Genomic DNA, 25,251 nt, shown 5'->3' with positions numbered 1-25,251 from the left:
AGATTAACATTCCTGTATTTCCAGGAACTCATAATTCTGGGAAGGATATGATGAGGTATTATGGAAAAAGGTCACCAGCCATTCAGGCTGTACAAGAACATACAGCAAATACCAAACCTTTAGAGGTACCAACGGCCCTACCTTTAAAATGGCTAACTGAGAAGCCAATATGGACCAAACAATGGCCTCTAGCTGAAGATAAACTACAGGCATTGGAACAGCTGGTGCAAGAGCAACTAGATGCTCACCATATTGAAGAATCAACCAGCCCTTGGAATTCTCCTGTGTTTGTTGTAAAAAAGAAATCTGGTAAATGGAGAATGGTGACAGATCTAAGAGCTGTCAACAAAGTAATTCAACCTATGGGCCCACTACAATCTGGAATTCCTTTGCCTTCTCTGTTACCAAAAGGATGGCCTCTTATAGTTATTGATTTGAAAGATTGTTTTTTCACTATACTGTTACAAGAAAAGGATAGAGAAAAATTTGCCTTCACAGTGCCTACTTATAATAATTCTCAGCCTAATAGGAGATATCAGTGGACTGTCCTCCCACAGGGTATGCACAATAGTCCTACACTGTGCCAATATTTTGTAAGTAAGCCATTGGAAATAATTCGTAAACAATTCCCCAAGTCCATCATTTATCATTACATGGATGACATCTTGTTATCTGATTCAAATAAAGATACTTTAGAAAGGATGTTTGAAGAAGTAAAGAAAGTCTTGCCTAGGTGGGGATTACAAATTGCCCCTGAAAAGATTCAAAGAGGAAATTCTATTAATTACCTAGGTTACAGAATAGGGTTAGAGAAAATTAAAACGCAAAAGGCACAAATTAGGAGAGACCGGTTAAAGACTCTTAATGACTTCCAAAGATTGTTAGGAGACATTTCCAGTCTACGACCAGCTGTTGGGATAACACCTGATCTAATAGTTCATTTAAACAAAACCTTAGATGGTGATAAAGATTTGAATAGTCCAAGAGAACTGACAGCTGAAGCAGAAAAGGAACTGACAATGATTGAGGAAAAATTACAGGAGGCACATGTGGATAGGGTGAACCCAAATCTTAGCTGCATCCTAGTCATATTGCCTTCCAGAATTTCTCCTACAGGGATTCTAATGCAGAGGGAAGATATTATTTTAGAGTGGATATTTATACCTAATAAACCAAGTAAAAAATTAAAAACTTATGTGGAAAAGGTCTCTGAATTAATTATAAAAGGTAAGCTGAGACTTCGTCAGCTAGCAGGTATAGACCCAGCAGAAATTATAGTGCCTTTTACTACTGAAGAAATAAAAAAGTTATGGGAAGACAATGAACCGTGGCAAAGAGCTTGTGCTAACTTTTTGGGAGAAATTAATAGCAACTATCCCAAAAGTGATAGACTTAATCTCATAAAAAGAACTTCTTGGATTCTTCCTAGAATTGTACGTGATGCTCCAATAACTGGAGCCCGTATGTTCTATACTGATGCAAATAAATCAGGGAAAGCAGGTTACAAGTCAGATGAATTGAGTAAGGTGGAACAAAGCCCTTATAATTCTGTCCAGAAGGCAGAATTATATGCCATTCTTATGGTGCTAAGGGATTTTAAAGAACCTCTTAATATAGTTACAGATTCACAATATGCAGAAAGAGTTATCTTGCATATTGAAACCGCTGAATTTATACCAGATGACACAGAGTTGACTTCATTGTTTATCCAGGTACAAGACATAATCAGGAACAGGCTTAGTCCGATGTACATAACACACATCCGGTCCCATACAGGTCTGCCTGGTCCTCTAGCCCAAGGCAATGCTGAGATTGATCAATTATTGATTGGAAGTGTGTTGCAGGCCTCAGAATTTCATAAGAAGCATCATGTCAATAGTAAAGGCCTAAAGAAAGAATTTTCCATTACTTGGCAACAAGCTAAGGACATTATAAAGAGATGCCCTACTTGTTCTTTCTATAATCAAACACTGTTGCCTGCAGGGAGTAACCCAAAGGGTACTAAGAGAAATGAAATCTGGCAGATGGATGTGTTCCACTTTATGGAATTTGGTAAATTAAAATATGTACACCACACCATAGACACGTATTCAGGTTTTCAATGGGCTACTGCCCTGAGCTCAGAAAAGGCTGATTCAGTAATCACACATTTATTGGAAGTTATGGCCATCATGGGTATACCTGCGCAAATAAAGACAGATAATGGTCCAGCATATGTATCTAAGAAAATGAAACGCTTTTTTGATTATTATAATATAAAACACATTACAGGTATACCAAATAATCCTACAGGTCAGGCAGTTATAGAAAGATCAAATCGTACTATAAAGGATATGCTGAACAAACAGAAAGGGACTGAAAATACCCCCAGAAATAGATTACATAATGCTTTATTAACCTTGAATTTTCTTAACGCTAATGAGAAAGGAACGACAGCAGCAGAAAGACATTGGATAATGGAAAAGTCTGCTGAACTAAATCAACCGATTTATTTCAAAGATGTGCTGACCTCTCAGTGGAAGCCAGGAGATGTGCTACGTTGGGGAAGGGGTTTTGCTCTTGTTTCCACAGGAGAAGAAAAATTGTGGATACCATCAAAATTAATAAAGTTTCGATTTGAAGAGGAGAAACCTCTTGGAAAGGAGAAATGACAACTCATCCACAATGATGATATTCATACAGGTGGTAAGAAAAACATAGAATGGGGGCAGGGTTCTGTTCTTATCTCCACAGGAAAACACTCATCTTTGAGAAATTCAAGGGACCCTGGATGTTTGGATACTGACAGATGGAAAAATACCTGCCCAATAGGAAATATCAAGACAACTGAATGGATTGTGTAAGTAATATTAAACCATATTTCTAAATCTATAAAGCTGGTTTTGAAGTTGGACTCTGGCTCAGTCCCTCTCCAATTCCAAGCCTGTTAGTAAGAGAAAAACCCCAGAGTTTCTGGAGTTTCTGTCTCATGTCAAGAGCCATGATATGGGACAGAAAGAAATATGAGTTTAGAAAACATCTTTGCTTTTCTTCATATCTATCATACTTTTCATTGAATATATCTATCATGTCTTTCATTGAATATATATATATATATATATATGTCTATATATGTCTATATGATTAATGTTTAAGTTTTTCATAATGAACAATGAGTTTTTCCTGAAGTGACATTTGAAGTTTCCAGGAAGAAGATGGGGCCCCATAACAACAACTCCACCTGGTTGATATGACGTCATGATACTGATAGCGCTACTACAAGACCTGCTTTTGGTACCAGCTGCACAAGACAGTTCCAACTTGGTTAGCTGAAATGGTGCACATCTTATACAACATTTTGGCCAGACCTGCACAAAATACTCAGAGACTATTGGCAATTTTAAAAGACATTGATCTTGAAATTTAACCATCATTTCACTTTCACAGGATCCCCCAGAAAGAACGTCGCCCCCATGACAGCTGGAAGTAATTCTAGAGGACGACGTCCCCTTTCCCAGTAAAACTTGCCCTTGGGTTTAGGGACATCATTTAGGGGTTGATTATAATTAGTATATGATTGAGGGTTGGGGGAGGAATTTTATACGCTCAGGGATCATTTTGGAAAAAAAAAAAAAAAGAGGGATGATGGGATAATAGATTTGTAATTGTGAGTTACTGTTTTTAGACAAATACATTGGTATAGATTCTTGTATATTGATACAAAGTTAAATTATATTGACTATTGTATGCATGCATGTTTCTACCTCTGTTGAAAACATTTTTTTATGTATTGACATATATTGTATTGATATATATATATATATATATATATATATATATATATATTGTATATATTTACCATATTGCAGTGTACATTTCTACCTCTGATTAAGATACTTATATAATGATTGTGTATTGATATATATTTACCTACTGCAATGTTTATTTGTACATTATTTATATTTGGAGGTCATTGTCCTCATTTGTTTCACAGTCGTTTATTGTCTTAGTCTTTAAGTTAGATAGATATTGAGAATTATATAGACTAATAGTCATCTAAGTTTGTCATTTATAATAGACTAATCAGGTTCTTTAGATATATAGAGATTATACTCAGTATAGATAGATAATCTTCAACTTCTTCAAAGAGCTGTAGAAAATGGCCTTTAATCTAACTCAGAGTTTTGTGGTAGTGAGATACAATTGCTCCTGGCAACACCACTCTATTCCCGAGAGAATGTTGAGCACCAAAGACACTCCACCTGGAGCCTTTCTTTTTGGCAGAACTGGCGTTTGGGCAAAGAAATGCCCATACCTCAACAACTGACAAAGATACAGAGCATGCATCAATGGATAAAACAGGACTGTCATATCCTGCCAAGACAGGGTAAGATAGTTTTGAAAAGTTGCTTGCCTTAGAAAATGGTATGTCAGTTATGTTAGGCCTTATCCAAAGTTGGTTGCTTCAACGCTGCTAATGTGACTTTGGGTGATTGCCCAGGTAGCTAGTTGTCTCTGTAATTTGTTGCATGTTTTGGAAGTTGTTTTACTGAACTTCCTAATTACCCAGGTAACATTATTTCCCTTCTCAGATCTTCGATGGGGTTGAAGACTATATAAATGTAGTTACTTTCTCTCATGACTTGGCCAAGTTATTTATTATACAAGACCTAAGCTAGTTAGAATAGGATATTTGTACTTATTGTATATAATTTCATAGTAGGTTTAGAACTCTCTTATTTAAACAAAAGGGGGAGGTGTTGCGGGAGGTCCTCCCACTCCTCCAGCCTATCACCGCTGAGGTACCAGCCCACTGGGGCGTGGTTTCTCTCCCTTTAAAAAAGCGGCCACTTCCCTCTGCTCGCTCTCTTCACTTCCTGCTCCGCCTGCGACTAGACTCCTTTCCTGGTTGCGTAGAGGGCTGTTGCCTGGGACAGTGATCTGTAAGTTTTTTCCCCTTTAATAAATACCACCCTAATAATCATAACCCCGAATTGGTGTGGCATTGTTTGTGACTTACGCCTTCAGAGTGGATGGGAAGTTAGTGGTGGGTGAAGGGATGGGGGAGTGGAGGGAGAGGAACTGGGGCTGATATGTGAAATGAATAAAGATATCAAAAAGAATAAAGAAATTCACTCAATTTAGCCTATAAAGTTATCGAAAATAATACTTTTTAATGTGGGATGTTCTTCTGTGTATGCAATGCTTTTATTGGGTCATAAATAAAGCTGCTTTGGCCAATGACTTGGCAGAGTAGATGGAGTCAGGAGATGCCATGTAGCTACTGAAGAAGAATGTCAGAACCTTACCATGTGGCCACAACATTGTGGTGATACACAGTTTAATAGAAATGGGCTAATTTAGGATGTAAGAGGTAGCTAGAAATACACCTAAGCTATTGGCCAATAAGTGCTGGAATTAATATAGTTTCTGTGTGATTATTTGGGTCTTGGTAGCCAGGAAATGAATGAGCAGTCTCTGTTTACAGTTTCTTTCTGGATGTTTGAGGTGTTTGGTAATAAAACAAAGAAAATCGTCATGAAAAATCATATACATGCTGTGTTGCTTAAGAAGCAAAATTAATCCATTACACCACACACACATAACTATATTTATCTGTTTTGTATTTTCATATTTAATTATAATTTCCAGAGATTGGAGGAAAATATTTGCTCTTTTTTAGATTCAAATCTTTCTGCACTTGATAATAGGATAATAAGAACACATCAAAGATAAGAAAATAATCTATAGTTTTAAGAAAGCAAGGTATAAACCATCTTGTATAATCACCCATTTGCTGTACCATCTAGAGCTATTGTCTTCACTTCCCTCTACGGAATAATGTATCAATGATGATGTGTTCCTACCATGTTTAACACAGGAAAAGGGGAGCAAAGTATTAATTAAATAAGACTCTATTGTCACATGCTTTATATGATTTAGTTCGAGTATGTGTTCTTATTATATCAGGCTAGTCAAAAACCGGAAGTAGCCAAGAAAAGCAAAACAAAAACTAAGTCCCCCTTTCAATACTTATGAATAATTAAATCTTCACAACAGATGCACATAAGACCTTCTTCCTTAATCAGTCATCAGATATAACATGAACTCTGACCCATGTTTCAATTCCTTCCTTAAGAGTGTACTGAAGCAAAGGAGCCTGGTATGTCTGAATATATTCAGGACCCACCAAAACTCTGTGTGAAAGACAATGTAAGGCTTTGGCTTATAAGTTCTATTATACATATCTATGCTCTTTGTGAGTAACTGATCCACATGTAGTTTATTCTGAGGGCTTCACAATTATAAAGAGAGTAATAAGAGACAAAATAGAAGATACAGAAAGATGAGATAGGAGATGAAAGAGAAGACACACAGCGGTCTTTTCATATATGATTGTTCATTCTACTGTTGTCCGGTCTTGGACCTACATAAAATTGTCATTGTCTTTCTTTTCAAAATTCTTGCTTTATCAAGCTGGTTTTCATGAGTTATTTTATTTAATTAATCATTCATAACAACAGTGAATTTTTGTCCACAATTGCAAAGATAAGCAATGTTTAGTTCTTACAGGAAATAAATAAAGAACACTAGAAATGGAGAACACTTGAGAGTTTAGATATAAGTTTAGGAAATTACATAAGCAGCTAAGAAAATATGAGAAAGGAATATAAATGCAAAATTCAGAGTGACAAGGGACTCACCTAAGTTGAGGAGACAAAGAAGTAGGACTAATTATTTAACTTACAGGATAAATACAATCAGTGCATTGGTAATTTGTCTGATTAAGCACCGTTTTCCATTTTAATTTTCTTCATGGCTCAAATTAGCTATGTTAAGTTAGACTCATTTGTATTCAAAGAAAGAAACCTAAAGTTGCCTTACTGTTTAAAAGAATTGAGAGTGCCCATAGACAAATGCTATTCTCAGCCTTTATCAGAGAATAGTCTATTTACTGGAAACATCAGTGAATACAGAACTCATGACTAACCCAATTTAATAAGTGTTGAATGAGTGCTCAGATCTAAAGAGTATTCTTTTGCCATCCTTTCTCAAGTGCCAAGGAGCATTGCGGAAGACAAGGCAGAAAAAATGCAAGCTCTAAATGTCTGCTAAATGCCATTTTAGCAAGCTGTAATCATGAAAACAAGGAACTCAAAGAAGCTCTGTTGACTTCACTGTGTCTGATCAATCAAGCAAGGTTGGGGAAAGAATTCAGGGGCCCGTACCACAAATAGTAAGCCCCCAAAATACCTTGCTCCTACAAGTTGCCTCACTCATTATGCTTCATCACAGAGTAGAAAAGAAGTCAATATAAAAACTCTTACCTGATAGATTAATGAATCTGACCATTTTGCTTTTTATAGGACTGGGAAAGACTTTGCAACTTTGGGCAAGACAGTTATTGGGTGATGTAAACATCCTTGACAATCAGGCTTAGGAGAAGGTGGGAAAATACTACTGTGAGCTGGGTGGGTTTTGCAGGACCAGCTCAAAGGGGTTTAGGGAGCAATACTAGCAAATGGCCTATTGATAGTACTTGAGACCTTCTTGTGATTAGTATGACTGCATACTAACTCTTCTACTCAGATTTTATTTCTGAGGTAAAATTTAAAAATAATAGATTAATTTCTTTGGTAGAAACAATTTTAAGACAGCTATATATTGACTTTTTTGAGAACATTAGCTAAAATCTTTGTACTGATTAATGAAAAAGGGAATATGAGGAGGATAGAATAACAATAAAGTACACAGTTTGAAGAGAAAAGGGAACAATCATAGGCTTAATATTGCAGATAATGTCACAAATATACATTGGAATAAAGGAAATATTTCCCTCAGGACAAGACATCAACAAGATAAGCTTCCAACTTGTGAATTAGAGCATACATCAATATATTTTCCTTTTATAAAAGCAACTGCAAGCAAAAGTGGCTGACATTGTATTTCATGGGGTCCAAGTTCTATCCCAAACTGACAGTCAAATATGGCAAATATAATCCATATAGTGGTGAGTTTAGAGTGAAGAAAAAAATAGTTGTCTTGTAATCTTTCTCTTTTGTTGCAGAGAGTGTTAATTCTACTGGTAAAGTAAAGAATAAGTTTACTAGTACAGTTTAAAGTCAAATTTGAAACAAACTTTAATTGAACAGTAGCCAAGTAGATGTACTTGGGACCAGTTCATCTTTTGCTTCATAGCATATAGGCTCCAATCATGTTTTATAGGGACATAAGGAGAGAGAAACCAAATTCACAGCATTTCCCATGAGTTTCAATTAAGGGCAAACATACATCCTGATATATTTCTCCTTGTATACATCTTGCCTCTATCAAAATAAGCAGCAAGGGTACATCCTAACATATTTCTTGCCCACATGTAATCAAGCACATCTGATACAGAACGTTCAAATAACTAGTTTAGTGGAGTGAAAAATGTGTCCTATTTTCTCCCATACACAATAGACTACAACATTTCAGGAACTATCTGTCCTTGGGCAGGGGGCTTGCAGTTGAGAGGCTATTTTGTTTCATGGTTCTCTTAGGCAAGTAATTAAAACTTAAAAAGTAACTTTAGCTTCCCTATTACTCCCTTGAGTTATATACTGAGTGAAATCATTACTCTGTGATAGGTACCTGTTTATATTAGGTTCTAATAACCATGAGTTTAATGGTACCCTGAAAGGAATTATCATATAGTAAAAGCATCAGTGATATATTTTAAATGATTGTATAAACTTGATACCTTAACCAATAGTAGAAATATATATATATATATATATATATATATACTACAAAATTGACCTTAAATTAGTATCAATAAACCAAAGTCCATACCAACATAAAATACTTGTTTCTATAACATATCCTCCCCAACCCTTTTTAAAAAAAGATTAACTGTGATCATTATCTGATAATTAACCCCCCGAAACAAATGTTTTAAGCAATATTTTAGAATTTGGGCACAGTTTTCTAGATTACTTCCTACTGATTTGGGTGCTGTTAATCAGGTCTTTTATGGAGTATCCTGTTTGGTTGGTCCATCGCAGTCAGTGGTTCCGAAGCTGTCATGGATGTTGGACCACCTGAGCCACTGATTCAGGGGGTTTAGTTTGATCAAGTCATATTAGCCAGTAATGAATCCACAGCTTTGTAACTTCTATTGAAACATAAACAGAACCTCTTTTTCAAAGTAACATGTTCTTAGACTTAAATTTTGAAGTCAAGATATCTTTAAAATATATTTTTGGTTCAGCTTATAAGCCATACAATGAAGTGTCTCTCTGTTGCTAGTTCATTCACAGTCAAAAACTTAAAAGAAAACAAAAGTAAACAGAATTCAAACTGTCTTTTCCATCTAAGTGGCTTTTTATTTTTTTATTTTATTTTGTATTTCTTTTATTTTTATTTTTTATTTTTTCTGGTTTATTATTATTTTTTTGGATACAGGGTTTTCTGTGTATCTTTGGATTTCCTGCATCTTATTCTATAGACCAGGTTTACCCTTGAACTCAGAAATCTGCCTGCCTTTGCCTCCCAAGTACAGGATTAAAGGTGTGTACCACCACACCCTACTACTTTGGCTCTTCTATTTCTCTTTTTATGGACATTATCTATCTTTTTCTTTTCTCTTTGAAGCCAACATATATTTTTTAAACACACTGTAAGCTGTTTAGAAGCCTTTTCATCTGAATCTGTCTTTACTCTATATCTTTTTCTGAGTACATGGGCCTTAAATTTGCTAACTGATATGTCTAGGATTAAAGCTTCAGCTTTGGCTGCTGGCCCCACACCATTACTTATTTTTTTTGAGGGTCTATCTTCATGGAGCCAGATTAATGTGGCAGAAGTCACATTAATTGCTGAAATGCTGTGGAGTGTCTGGGTTCATGTCACCAACAAGAAGCATCCTACCAGGCTGCTCATAAACACCATTTAAGTATGTAGTCGCAAGGCCTCTTAAAAGAGCTGCAAGGATTTGGCTACTAATGCTGAGCCTCTCTTACAAGACCCACACCTCTGATTGCCTCTAGCAAACAGGGCCTAACAGAGAAAAGACAGTTATGGAGAAGCTGCTTTTGACTCTGTTCTTGTCTGGCTACATTTTTTTTTTAAACATTCTCAGGCTTTATGTGAAGGTTTTTGTCAAACGTTTGGGTACCATTATGTAAACCATGAGTGTGAGTTTGTTTCTTGGCCACCCAAACCTGGATAATTACACAAAAACTAATTTTATTACAGCAATATTTGGCCAGTGACTCAGGCTTAGTCCTAGCTAGCTGTTGCATTTTAACACATTTCTGTTAATCTGTATATCTCCACAAGGTTGTGGCTTACTGGTGAAGTTCTGACATCCTTCTCTCTTGTCAGCTTCATTGCATATGCCTGACTTTGCCTTCTTTCTCCCTAAATTCAGTTTAGTTTTGGTACCTAGCTATAATCTGCATTGCCATAGGCCAAAGCAGCTTCTTTATTAATAAATGGTAATAAACCATATTCACAGTATACAGAAAAGAATCCAATATCAATAAACTCTGCTATAAATAGATCATGTAGAGTGATCTATCCTATCACAGGACTGTTTCAGATAATGAATTTACATTTTGATAGATCTGGGTCTCTTATTTTTTAACAGTCACCTTTCCTGGTTTACTAATAGGAACTATAGGTAGGTATTTTGTCTGCTATGCCAGGGTGTTTCCTGGTTGATCTAACATTCCATCTGAAGAGACTAGGAACAATCACGCTGGATGGACTGGTTCATATTAGCTTACAGCAAGTCCTGGACTTGCAGTGATTTGGAACAGGTTGTAGTTAGCAGCTAATTACTGGATGGTGTCAGTCAGTCAAATAAAAATCTGTTGAGGTAGATATAGACTATAGTCACAGATAAAATTTATAAAACTAAAGGAAAATATTATGTTTAAAACGTTAAGGCCCATTGTGCTAGTAGTTGGGGGAAGGGAGGAATTCCAAGACTAAATGAGAGTAAGAGAGACAAAATTGTCAGGAATAGACAGGTAGGGAAACTTAGACTGTAATTATGTGGAGTTCTTTTGGCCTGTGAGAGGTGAATCCAAATCTTGTGACTCCCTACATCATCAGAAGCTTACATAATTTTTTTTTACTTTACGAAAAGAAATGAAATTTTGATATATTAGCATTACCAAACTGTACTGAAATCCACATTATAGTCAAAGCAACTGCTGGTTGTCTGTAAAACAGCTGGAGTAGACTCACACCTTTGACTCCTAGCCAAGACTATAGATTTGGATTTAAAATCATGATTATTTTCCTCTGTTCAGAGAGCCAGATATAGATTGGACAGAGATGTCTCTAGACCAATGAGACAATGAGAACCTTGGAAAATTTAAAAACTTGAGCTTGTGACTAAACCCTAAGGGGTCCATGCTCAATATTTCACATCCTCAGACCTTTATATATCTAAAACATTTTCTTACATCCTCAAACCTTACAAAAATTGTATTCTTTTTATGTATTTACCATTATTAATTAGAAATGCAAGTAGTTGTTCCCAAGAATAGTCATTGCAAAACATGTTTCTGTAATAAATTTACGTATGTAGCATTTTTAAATATGAAGCCTTTTTGAAAGGCGAATTCATCTGCCTTTCCTCAACAGGATATGCATTGGCTCCAGAAAGAGCAAGGCTTGAGTTTTAAATGTAAAACAAGAAACAATGTGGCTGCCGCCTTGGGGAAAATCTTGGGTGCCTGCAGATTTTAAGCTAATATGCTATAGTTAGTCTTGGTGTTAATACCCCAAGAAATACAAGGATTAATTATAGCAGGAAGTACAATTCAAATAGCCCGTATATCGATTGAAATGACAAAGACTAGTCCATTACTGAGATGATTATCCAAGGTTCATTTAGTATCCATTGCAGAAGGGGGAAAGATGCCAGGATAACATCAGTCTTTGGCCACCAGTCCTAGAAGATGAGAGGATTTCCTGTGAAGTAGGAAAGTCCCTCTGAAAGGAAGAAGTCCCAACTTGGTCAGCACTGACCTTACTTTGCCCTGGCAAAGTGGGGCAATTGACTCTCCAGTGATGTGCTTGTCCATATACCTGGGAACAGGTGGCAGGTTTTTCATTGGGGCAATATTGCCCTGTGCTTAGCCTTAAGGTGTATCACCTGCATTATAATCACTGTGCTACCCTGTCATTTCTTTGGAGACTTCAGCATCTCTACTAGAAGTGTGGGGCTGGTCTCTGTCATAGTCATCTTTTTCCATTAAACATTTTGAATATTCATCAGATCTCTACCAAGTGTAAGGACCATTATCTATTAAGCACATGTGAGCTAAACAGCCTAGGCTTAACCTTGTAAACATATATAGGAGGCTAAATAAAGTTTTTCTTATAAATGATTACATTAGTAATTAGCATACCTACAAGTATAGTTCTGAATACATTAAAGAATTTGACCATTCATAAGGTGACTATAAACTTGCATATCTTGCTAATCTTTAGCCATTCAAAATTATAAGCTTTTATAAGAATAAGACTTTATAATTTTTTCTCTGCTATTTTTGAACCTTGAAGAAAAATAATAATTTCTGACTCAAGCTACCTTTAGTGGCAAAATATAACTTTAAATCATAAGCACAGTCCACAGAGAAACTGAGAAACTTCTGATCATTTTATAGTACAACATTGTAGAATATAACAGTTTCTTAAATCACTCAGTTTATCAAAACAGCTTATGCTTAACAAAGTTAACAAAGACCATGTTTTTTGTTAAACTCATCAATCCCAAAATCACTCTCATTATGATTTTGCAACTGTAATTTTACCAGTGTTATGTGCCAAACTGCTAATATGCAGATGGTCCTAGGCTATCCTGATAAAATTGTCTTTTAACCACCAAAAGGTTCAGCTATATTTGTTGAGAAATTTCTCTAATTTCATTGCAAGACTACAGAGATCATTATCTTCATGCATCAAAAGGAAGGAATATCTGAAATTCTGGTGTCTAGTATTTAGTGATCATAACTATGGCCCTAATTTTGACCTTTTTAGTTTACTTTTAAATTCAAATAATGATATAAAACATTTTATAAACTTAAAACATCCGGTAGACTTATAAATTGAAATTTTTTGTTAAACCCTAAAATTTCCTCTTAAAAAAGCTTAAAATCTCTCAAACGCATGCTCCTTAAATGCCAAAAGTAAAGCACTTTTATTTTTATTTCAAGAGGGAAGATAAAAGGCATAATACAATCTGCATTAGACAAAACCAAGCTCCGACAGTGAAAACAGTTCAATGCTTGATTTCTGTGATACTTCACAATTCTCTGGATTTTGCCAAGGGCTGAATCACCTCTCTGGCCTATCTTCAGCAGCCTCTACATAGCCTGTCTTCAAGATTACAGCCTGCTCCATCTCATTCTGATTTGTTCTTCTGGTGACTGTCAAATGCTACCAGTCTATCCAAAACTGCCAGAATCTACCACTGCAAGTGGGCTCTTTAGAAACTCTGGCCTTGCCACACATTTTCAAGATTTAGGAGTTCCCCATTATGCCTTCGTGTCTTTAAAACCACTGTCATAAGGGTGATTCTCATGTTAAAAAAAAAAAATTGATTGCCAGGGCAAGGTACATTCTTGCAAACAAAGACAAGGTGTTTGCAGCTTTAATACGTTATTATATAAACATTTTTGTAAATGTTATCATTCATAAATCCTGTTTTCAAGACAGGACAGGAATATCATGAAAAAAATCCATCCACATTAAAAAGTTCTTTAGATTCAATTTCTGACTTTTTAGTTGATCCACACCAGGTGATCAGCTCTAATCAAGATGGTGGTGAAATCTGATGATATTCACCCTCTCTAATCTTAGCAATGATGTTTGCCAACCATGTGATTGCCTAAAGATGATGGCAACCCATATGTTGTTTATATTTCAAAATGAAATCATACCACATGGATCCTTTAAGATTATATACGCATAATTTTTTTGAACTTCCCGTGTTGCTAGTTTTAAGTTAACTTGTAATCAGAAACTGTGCATTGATTTCCTAGCCTCCCAGATCCAAATAATCACACAGAAACTATACTAATTACAACACTGTTTGCCCAATGGCATAGACATATTTCTAGCGAGCTCTTACATCTTAAATTAACCGATTTCTATTTATCTATGTATCACCATAGCCTGTGACCTACCAGTAAGATTCTGGCATCTGTCTCTTTGACTCCACCTTCTTTACTCCTCCATCTCTGCCTGGAATTTCCACCTTGATATATTCTGACCTGCCATAGGCCAAAGCAGCTTTTTTGTTAACTAAAGGCAATAGAACTTATTCACAGCATACAGAAGGAAATCCTACATCAACAACTTTTTATCATATATTTTACAGATTTTTAACCATATTTAATAAAATAAACTTATAAATCTTGAGAGATACATATTGTTTACATATGCCAAGTTTAACTTTTTGGTAAGTTTTTCTTTGTTTTCTTTTTCCTGTCACAGTTTCAGATGACTCAACTAATATAGGACATAGTGGAAACTTTTAAATTCACTTAAGACTCTAAAAGGTAAGCTCAAACCCAACTCTAGAGCCAGCATTCCAATAAATTAGAACAATATAAAACAACTTTAGTGGAATTCATGCTAAAACAAAATGAAGTCCTGATAACCCTGAATCCAGTGACCAGAGAGCTCATTGTTAAATTCTGATCCCCAGTCATAAAAGCAGTGATGACTAGGAGCTGGTGGCTGCAAATACCACAAAAATTTCCAACCCATTTCTGCCCCAGCTCCATGTTCAAACAACACTTAGAAATATACCAGAAAACACAGGAGGATAAACTTTCTGACAAAGTAGGCAGACACAACTTTCCGAGAAGACAGGTAAAAATTTCCTACTAACCAGAACCAGGTGGACAGGTGATAACTAGATAGATATTCATCATTAAAGGGAGATTATTTGGAACTTTTTGAACCCCAATTCACCACTCAGATTGGGATCCCACAAAACAACTAGAATATGACTCACGAGGATGCCTCTGTAAATTCTTGCTGAATTTGTTAGCATGACAGCTCACTGCTATATTCAGCAAACTGAAGACAGCCTTGGAGCCCTGCAACCTTTCAAGGTACATCCTTTGTGAAACAGACCCCCAGTCCTGAAGTTCTAGAGTGAATGTAAAGCTTTAAAATTTTGAATGAATGTTCTGAATCTCACTGGGGCTTCCAGAAATTTTTAGCCACAGTGGTTGGCACAAAGACCACCACCACAGTATAAAATGAAATTTGAAACAAGCTTTAATCAAATACTAGTTAGGTTTATGGACTTTCTGGACAGGCTCATCTCTGGTTTCCCAGCAACTGGTCACAAAACCTGTTTTACAGGGACTTTAGAAGGCAAAATCCATAATTCATTGCATTTCACATGAGGTCCAATCACGGTCAAGCTTACATACTGATGTACTTCTAGCTTGCATACCTCCTGCCGACATCCAATCAGGGACAAGGGTATATCCTGCCATATTTTTTGACCACATGTAATCAAGCACATCCAGTGCAGATGGTTCAAACAAACATGTTTGGTGAATCATTTATCTTCTTTTCTCTCATTAATAAAAGCTGCAAACAATTCAGGAGCTATTTATTCTTGAGTAACATGCTTGCAGATGAGATTGAAGTTTGCTTCGTGGATCTCTTAGGCATAATAACTCAAACTTAAAATATACTTCAGTTTTCACAAGAACCACTGAAATCAGGCATTATATGTAAGAAAAATCTCTGTGAATTTCACTAGATGGCAAGGGGGGTCTTCTTCTTACTGAAGAAGTTGAGGCTAGGTCATTTATCATCAGACCATGAGGTAGAGAATTCTTTTTTTTCACTGATTTTAGATCTCAGTTGATCCAATACATCATAACAATACCACATTTACCTTTTGGAATGTTAATACATATACTTCATAATTTTATGGTAAGAGTAAATAATTACCCTTTTAATTTTATGGGTATTTCTTGTTAAAAGATTGCCTTGTGTCTTTACAGAGTGACCTGCAGATACCCAATGTTGGATATTTGGATTCATAAAACTGTAAATATGATAACTATGCAAGTACAAATCAAACTTGGTAAAATTACCACTTTGGTGTGATTCTGTATAACACTAAAATCATAGGATGCACTTGCCTGCCTTCATTTGGGATAAATAACACTCATTTCTTCTGTTTATCTATGACCCTTGCATTTTTTTAACACTCTGGTTACACAAGACTACCATTTCTTGGCTCTGGGGCTTGGAACTCACTCAGGTACAGCTAATAAAATTTAATTGTAGTACAGATTCTTAAAAGGAATGAACTGTCTTGCTAGAAAAATCTCTATAGGTTCTGGCTAAAATTTTGCTTGGAAATGATCAAATGGGATCAGGGAAAGAATGATGGCTACCTATTTTGTTTGTTGTCTGCTTGTTTGTTTTCTTTCTAATTGTACAAGTTGCATGCTGTGAATATGTCCTGCACTTAGAATCCCTATAACGTGAAATGAAACTTTTAGAGGAAAGTTAGATATTTAGGTGGATGATTTGCAGCGTAGGATTCACCAAAGTTCCACTGAAAAAGATTAGTTAAACTTTGATAAAAATTCCTCACCCTGTGTTGTTTGCCTGAATAGTAGCTTAGAAAAGACATAGAACAGTCAATGAGTGAAAATCAAGACACTTTTGGTCAGCAAGTTGTTTCTATTTTGTACTCATATACCTTTACAAAATTGCGAGACTTGAGACAGCAATACTGATAATACAAGGGAACTCAATAGAAAGGGACAAGGAGTGCCAACTCCAGTAGAGGGTCAGTCGCACTATGTAACATTTAATTGTTGGTATCCTTGAGCCATCGTGAGGCGTGATCATCATGCACTGGGAACAATGAAATAGGTTGTAGGATGATTCTGCAGTGTGGCCGCTGTTTACTGTGGCACCACAGATGCTGGCAGGGCTTTCCAAATGGAAACAGGACTGTGCCTAATAATGTTTCTTGTGTATGTCTTCCCTGTAGCTAACCTCAGGTTGAATATTTTGCAATGATTGGTAACCCTTTATACAATCACCAGTAAATTCAAACTGTGAGTAGGACTGTAAAGTCAATGATGTGGAGAAACCCACATCAGCCCTGCAAGAAATACTGTCAACATCAAAAAGGGTGGTTCATGTACAGTAATATCAATTTCCTGTGTGCATGAAGAAACCACTCAAAGTACTTCTCATTTGAAAATGACCAGTATAATACAGATGATGTATAGCTACACCTTCTCCATGTTGATAGCACAGATTTTGGCTGTTACTTAGATCATAACTGAGTTATCAAACTCTAAATAAAGGGACTACAAACATGCATTCATACCTGACAAGTATTATGGACCTGATGAACAATAGAATATTTGTTGATCCTGTATCACTATGAAATGTACCTGAGACATGCCTTTTTCCACCAATAGTTTCTCTCAGAATGAAAACAGTTTACTTTTATCTATGATGTTTTAACATGAGCATCCAACATTTTGCCCCAGGGTTAGCTGCAATCTGTAACTAATTGTCATGGTTTGGTGGTTCATGATTTGATATTCTGGAAATGACTCAAAGTAGTAAACTTGTATCATTGCATTGATAACATTATGAGAACTTGTGATTTGCTTGGAGATTTGGAAGCCATGACCATTAGTCTGAGGACTGCTCTGAATTCATAGAAATGGATAATGAATGATTTCAATGTGTGAGGTTCTAGTTTGTCTGTACCAAGAAAACACTGAAAGTAGTCTCCTAATAAGACTCACAGGAGGACTTGGGTGACTGAAATATAAAATAATTACAGGATGTTCACTACCAAGAGACTGATTCCATTGAACCAAGTTCCAACAAAGAAGAGACCATTCTGCACCTAACACCAGGTTTACTGATGATTGCAACAAGGAACCCTAGCATACATGGACAGAGCAACAATACAAATACCATTTGTACCAAAACAGAAGCCAAATCAGTCAGTATCCGTACTGTGATTTACATGATTAATAGTTACAAATAAGTCCTCCAATTTCTTTGTATATACCAAAGAAATATATATAATTCTGCTTTGTACTTGGGCATCAGTTCTCACCCTATGGGTTGAGACCTCTTTGAGGGTCACATGTCAAAGATCCTGAATATCAGATATTTACACATTGATTCATGACAGTGGCAAAATAACAGCTTTGAGGTAGCAATAAAATTCACCACAATATAAAAAATTATTAAATGGTCCAAGCATTAGGAAGTCTGGGAAGTACTGAATTATGTGTCTTAGTGTAGAGGATCATGGGACTATACAGCAGGTGATACTTTGTGTTTAGCAGGCTGAACCACCAGAGGAGTGATTCCCATATGGGGAACCCCATCTGGGAAGGCTGGGGTCATTGGCTTTAGATGATGGTTTGACTCTGTTTATAATTTTTCCCATGAACCACTTTATTTCTTCCTTAAAATAGCTTTGGGTGTATTCCCACTGCGTGTGTGTTCATCTCATGGAAATATTCCACCAGGTAATGGTGACACATGGCTTTAATCCCAGCTTTTGGGAGACAGAGGAAGGTGGATCTCTGAGTTTCAGGCCAACTTGGTTTACAAGACCTAGTTTCAGGACAGCTAGGGCTGTTACACAGAGAAATTCTGTCTTGAAAGAACAAACAAAATATTCATCTATTGAGCACACATATAGTTGTGAATGGTCAGAAAGATGATTTTTACTTAAACCATATAATTTTGATGAATAGAAATAATACTAGAATATTTTACACTACTCAGGCTGACATAGAATTCTGTCACAAAACAGTCTTTTATACAGACAGCCAATTTTATACTCCAGAATAAATTCAAAGTGGTTTGGTTGCCCCTGGAGATGAATACCTAGTTCCCCCTAGAGACAAATACTTCAGGTCATTTTCACAGGTGTTTTGCTGATTCAAGGTCAGGATAGAAGCAATGTTAGTAGCCATAGCTTTCTCAACAACCGACTTTTTGCTGATTTTCCCTGTCTCAGGCTCAAGGTTCATTTAATTGTTTACTGTCTGGAAACTATCATCAACTTATTATGTGTATGGTCAAGTGTTAACCACTAGACAGTCAATGTGACATTGCAAGCCTAATAAAAATATGTGACATAACTTGTGATCTGAAAATGGGTCAGGTACTGAAAATGTAACAAAATTTTCTAGAGTTTGGCTGAGCACTGCTGGTGAAGAGGAGGCAGCTGTTTTGAGCTATGTAGAGATTTCTGAACAAGAGTTGTGCGGAATGCAAATGTGTGTGTGTGTGGGGGGTGACTCAGTGTGGGTGTGGGTGTGTGAAAGGGGGGAGGTGTGTCTGTGGGGAGGTATGTGTGTGAGTGGGGGGAGGTGTGTCTGTGGGGGGGTATGTGTATGTGTGTGAGTGTGGGGGTTGGGAGGTGTGCTGAGTGAGAGATGAAAAAGAAACAACATGAGAGATGTGTGAGGGGGTGAGTAGTGCCTAGGAAATGCATAAAGTGCTGTATAATCGGAGAGTTATGTGAATGCAATGATAGCTATAGGTTTGTGTGGAGATTTGTAACTGTGTGGAGGCAAAGAAGTTAAGGCTGTATTGAAAAAGAGATCTATAAGAGAAATTTATGCAAAAGAAACACGTGTAGCTATATTAAAGTAATTATAACTGTGTGTAGAGATAAATGGGCATGTAGAAGAGAGATGTATTATATATGTATGTATGTATGTATATAAAGAAACATATGTAGTAATATGAAAAGAATGTTATTGTGTAGAAATGGAAAGATTCCCAAAGAGGATTATTTAAGATGAAGTAAAAAAAAATATTACCATCAGAAAGCATGTATTTCATTATTTACCCCTCAGATAGAAAAGTCTAGCGTCACTATACTAGTAGTTGATTTTATGGATACCCACATTTCATTTGCAAGAATGGGAGATTGACAAACATCCTCTGTGATACTATCCCATGTGAGAACATTCCTATTGCATAAGAAATCAAGGGTTGAGAACCTGAAAAAACCTTAAGACCAGTAGGACTTTATAGCCCCAAGTAGGTGCCTGGGGAATGTGGAGATACATACCTCTTGGGAGCATTCAGGGTTTGAAAGTTCAAAGACCCTAAATAACTTCAGAAACTAAAGAGAATGGAAAACCTTAAAAAAAATCATAAGAAACTACAGAGTCTAGAAACTCACAGAACATAAACAATTAGCCTATACAGCACAATTCTCAACTTCAGCTTGTCATGTTTCACAATGGGAGGAATATTCTACATGCTAGTAGTATGTTGTTCTTCCTGTGGCTTTTGGGAACAAGCAAAAAATTTAGTCTGACCTTGAAAAGTACAATTGTCTAAAAGGAGTAGATTGGGGCCAATAGAAGGATATAAGTGTGAATTGATATTTAAACAACATGGTAAAAACATGTTTATCTGGAATGACCAGAAATGAACACTGGATATCTAAGAAACTACAATTAAACAGTTTGTATGGATAGGAAATTATGGAATTCATAGTTGTGTAAATAAAAGATATCTCTGACAAAGATATTATTTGTATAATCCTCTTTAACTACACCAGTAACACTAGATTGGTGTCAAACTTCAACTAGCAGTAAATAAAATATATTCTATTTCCAGGCCTCTTTGCATCTTTTCAGCCTCTCACGTTCTCCAGAACCATCTTCTTTATCTTCAAACTCAGATCTCACTTAATCATAGTGGCCACCATCTCTATCTACCGATTATACTTCATATGCATACATGTTGAAATAAGCAGGCTAGCTAAAAAATACACCAATTATATTTTTATTTATTATAAGGGGAAAACTCATGAAACAGAAAACAGAAAATCCAAGCACAGCAGTGTCCCATGGGAGTGGCACAGTGAGAGAGCAGCTGGGCAGTACACAGATTATTCCTCGGGTTGCAGAAAACTACACTTTACCTGGGCTCCACCTCATAAAGATAATTGCCTAACAAGGTTTTCCTCATCATCTCCCCCCTTTATCTAAACAAGAGCAATCCAAACCCAACACAAAACTATATACAATAGAAACAGATATCAAGTTTAAAATTATAAACATAAGCAATATTAAGCAAGGAAAACATGACAAATGTTTTAATAAACATTCTATTTCAAGAACTCAAAATCTTACATAGAAAATACGCTTGGCTAAATCATAAGTGGTACAAGGTAATTACAACTATTTAATCTTCTATCCAATCGAAGGCCTGAGAAGGGAAATAATATTACGTGAGTAGACAGGAAGTTTAATGAAGCAGCTTCCAAAGCAGGCAATATATGATAGAGACAATTAGCTACTTCAGCAAAGTCTCATTTGCAAGTTTGAAGTAACCAATTTTGGCTACGGCCTAGAAAAACTGACAGGCAATTTTCAGAGGCAGGAAAATTTTCAAAACCATCTTACCCTGTCTTGGCAAGATTTGACAGTCTTTTTCCTTTGTTGCAAATCTTCTTATAGGCACCTTCAAAAGCTATATTATAGTTTATGTGAGATGTGGTAGAAACACCCACCAGACAGAAGTGAAAAAAATTTTGATCTATTTAAATTACTATAAAGTAATTTCATATATGGATATATAACATATTTTCCATGTATATGCAAAGTTTGCTTAAATGAACTTATTACTATTTAAACTATTATGAAAAGTTGTCTATCTTAGTAAATATTAATATTTAAGGTTGAAGTTGTAATAGGACTAAAATAAAATTCTATAAATTTTTGGTAGTTCCTTTTCATTAAAAAAAAGTGCCAGAATATTTCAATTTTTTATGTATTTACTTCTTTAAAGCAATTTTAAATTAATCAACTTATGGAGTTAAAAGTTCTTGTATTTTAGTTGGGAGATTGTCAGTATTCTCTTGTATTTGTCCTCCACAATGCTGCCTTTATAAGCATGCTAACAGCCACAGTTGGATTTTAACATAGGATCTGAGTATTAGAATTCATTTCCTCATGCTATTAAGCAATCCTTTACCCAATGAAACATCTCTACACCCCATATTCATTGATATTTGTAGTTTTGTTTTTATTTTTGGATGAGGAACAACTAATAACAAATAAAATATGAATGAACATGCCAAGTACATACTTTGAAAAGTATCATAAATCTTTTATCAATGCTTTATATTTCTCATCAATGCAAAATATGAAACATTACATTTAGCAGAGTTCAAAAAAGCAACTATGAACAGAAGTCCCTTCCATCCCAAATAATCATTTTTTCAACAAAGTACATGAATTAGAGACAAAAATAATGAAAAATGATATAAATTTAATTGCTTTTCTAAATCTAATTTTTTCATGGATTTTTAATTATGTATTATGTTGAATAAGTACATAAAATATATTTGATTGCAAAAGTATATAAATATAATGTAAAAATGAAGGTTATTGAGATATATAGACTTGTGTCTGTTTACTTTCAGCCAATAATTGCTTTATAGTGAATAAAATAAAGATTATGGAAATGTAAGATAAACCACTCATTGTGGTTTAAGTCATTGTGTGTTAACACTTTTCACCTGTGAAAACAAGAGGGGAATTTATATCAAGAATTTTTACCACAGTCTGAAAAAATGAAATTATCAATATTTTAAAGACATAAACAAAGGCGTGTATTATGAGTAAAGAATAATTTGACTCTTTAATGGTTCTGAAGAACAACCATATATTTTCACATAGTAAGTTGGATTTAAATGGAGCAAACAAAGAGGTCAGTGATTCTGAGCTAGGGATTTTCTTGGTCATCAGAGTATCTGACAGAATGCTTTTTTCCATTCTGGAAAGTAAACAGCCAAGTCTGTTTTAAGCATCTGAGGGAAAGGAACGAAATGTGTATAAAACAACTTATGAATTGGCCTTGCCCATCAAATGCCAACCAACTGTTCTGTGATGTTCATTCCAAAAGCATTGACTTGTTTTCTTCTGTATCAAAAGTAATAGAAGTTGGCATAGCCAGGAATGAGAACAGGGTTCTTGATGATTGAAACTGCTACAAAAATAAAAGTTACAATCTGATTCCTTTTATTGTTGTCCTGGACAGAAATTGGTACAAAATACTGGCAGGCCAGATCTCAATTTCTTCAATGAATTGATAATATAAAAAAGTAGAATGAAAATATACAAATCTATGTACCTATAGACAAGTGGTGTAAAAAGTAAACCACTAGCAAGACAAAACCTAGATAAATTTACATCATGCTCATCTGATAGCTTGATAATATCAACTCTCAATTTTGATGCCCACATACATAATACAAATGGCAACAAGCTGCTATCTTATTACTCTTTTATTTTAGCTAGAATAAAAATAAATATCTCTTATTAGTAGTTGGTAGTTTGCAATCTATTATAGATATATTTTCTTAAATTTTATTTGCATTTTTCTTTTTTTTGATAAAATTACTGAGTGATCTAGCACAGATTAAGAAAGACAAATAACACTTGTTTTCCACTAATCATGAAGGCAAGATTTTTAGATGCCAACGTTTAATATGGTACAGGGACCACAGAGGGATGGTGGTGGAGATGAGGAGATCAGACGAAAGAATAGTAAGTGTCAGTTACTTTGAAAGTCATATAAGAAAAATGAGAAGGGAAACAATACTAGTCTCTTTTCCTTTAATTTTCTAATAATGATTATTATCATCATTTCACACTCCAGTCACAGTGTTCCCCACCTCCCCTCCTTCCTGTTCTCCCCTATCACCTCCCTTTTGCACTCTCATCCAATTCTCTTCTGAAAATTTTTTCTATTTTTGTTTTCTTTTGCTATTTTGTTTGTTTTTGTTTTGGTTTGGTTCTTTGTTTTTGTTTTTTTTTTTCAAGACAAAATTCTATCTGTACCTTTGATTGTCCTAGAGCCTACTTTGTAGACCAGGCTGGTTCTAAACTCACAGAGATCCTCAAACCGCTGATTCCCAAGTGTTAGTATTAAGGGTTATTCATTAGACTTACTTCACATCATTAAACGAGTTTTAATTTTGAAAACATTGTAGTATTGAAGTTTATTTAAAGATACAGGAAATACATACTACATCTCATGCACATTCAGGATAATGCAGTGCTTCCAATATGTTATATTTTAGTGGTCATTTCTTTGAAAGTATCAAAACAATCGTTTATTTATTATTTAAATATTTTGAAATTTTATGTTTGGTTAGTTGAAAATGATTTCTGTTTTATAAACTATCAACTAAAATCCAGAGGGAAAGATAGATAACAAATACCAGTGCCAATGTTTTTATCTCTCTACTGTATAAATACCCATTTTACCCGTAGGAATAATATCTCAAACTCCTAAAATATCCATTTAGTTATTTCCACATATATACATACATTAACTATTGAGACAATTCTTTCATGGAGTAATATCTTACCTCAAAGTAATATATTCACACACACACACACACACACACACACACACATATGTAACTGAAAGAAATGTCTGTGAATGCAATATTTTCTTTTATTGGTAGTTACCTAACTTAGAACTAACCATAAATCCCATCTTCTGGTGTGTTTGTGAGACAACTTGTATAAAGCTTTCACTGAGGAACAATTCTCTCTCTGTATAAGATTTCATTAAAGGTAAAGTGAAGAGGATTCTAAGTATCAGCATTCATCATTCACTAGGCTTCTTGACTATGTATACATTGTGCCTTTTTACTTCCACTGCATGAATCCATGTCCAGGATAAGCTGCTTCTCATCAAAGTATGCGCTCCAAAACCCTCTTTGTTTATGCTGTTTTTGCTGGGTATTTTTTTAGAGCAACAGGAATAGGTACTAAAGTTGGTTCCAAGAAACAGAATTTTTGCTATGAGAATCCTGATCATATGTGGTAAATGAGAAAGGATTTGGAGATGTAGGTAGATGTTGTCTTATGCTGCTTGTTTGTACCAGCAACCCAGAACCAAAATAATTGCACAGAAACTATATTATTTAAAACACTGCTCAGCCCATTAGCTCTAGTTTCTTATTGGCTACCTCTTACATATTAATTTAACCCATTTCTAGTAATTTGTGTATTGCCATGTGACTGTGGCTTACAGGCTAAAGTTCCATCTGGCTCCAAAGGCTGCATGGCTTCTCTCTGACTCGACCCTTCTTAGTTTTCTCTGCCTACCTCTTTTCCCAGCACAGGCCCAAGACAGTTTCTTTATTCATTAAAGGTAATCACAGCACACAGAGGGAAATTCCACATC

This window comes from Microtus oregoni, unplaced genomic scaffold (genome assembly GCF_018167655.1).
Source record: "Microtus oregoni isolate MIOR12 unplaced genomic scaffold, Mior012 000030F_ref0000283, whole genome shotgun sequence".
Taxonomy (NCBI): Eukaryota; Metazoa; Chordata; class Mammalia; order Rodentia; family Cricetidae; genus Microtus; species Microtus oregoni.
The sequence above is the reverse complement of the archived record's forward strand: the minus strand, read 5'-3'. Positions refer to the sequence as shown.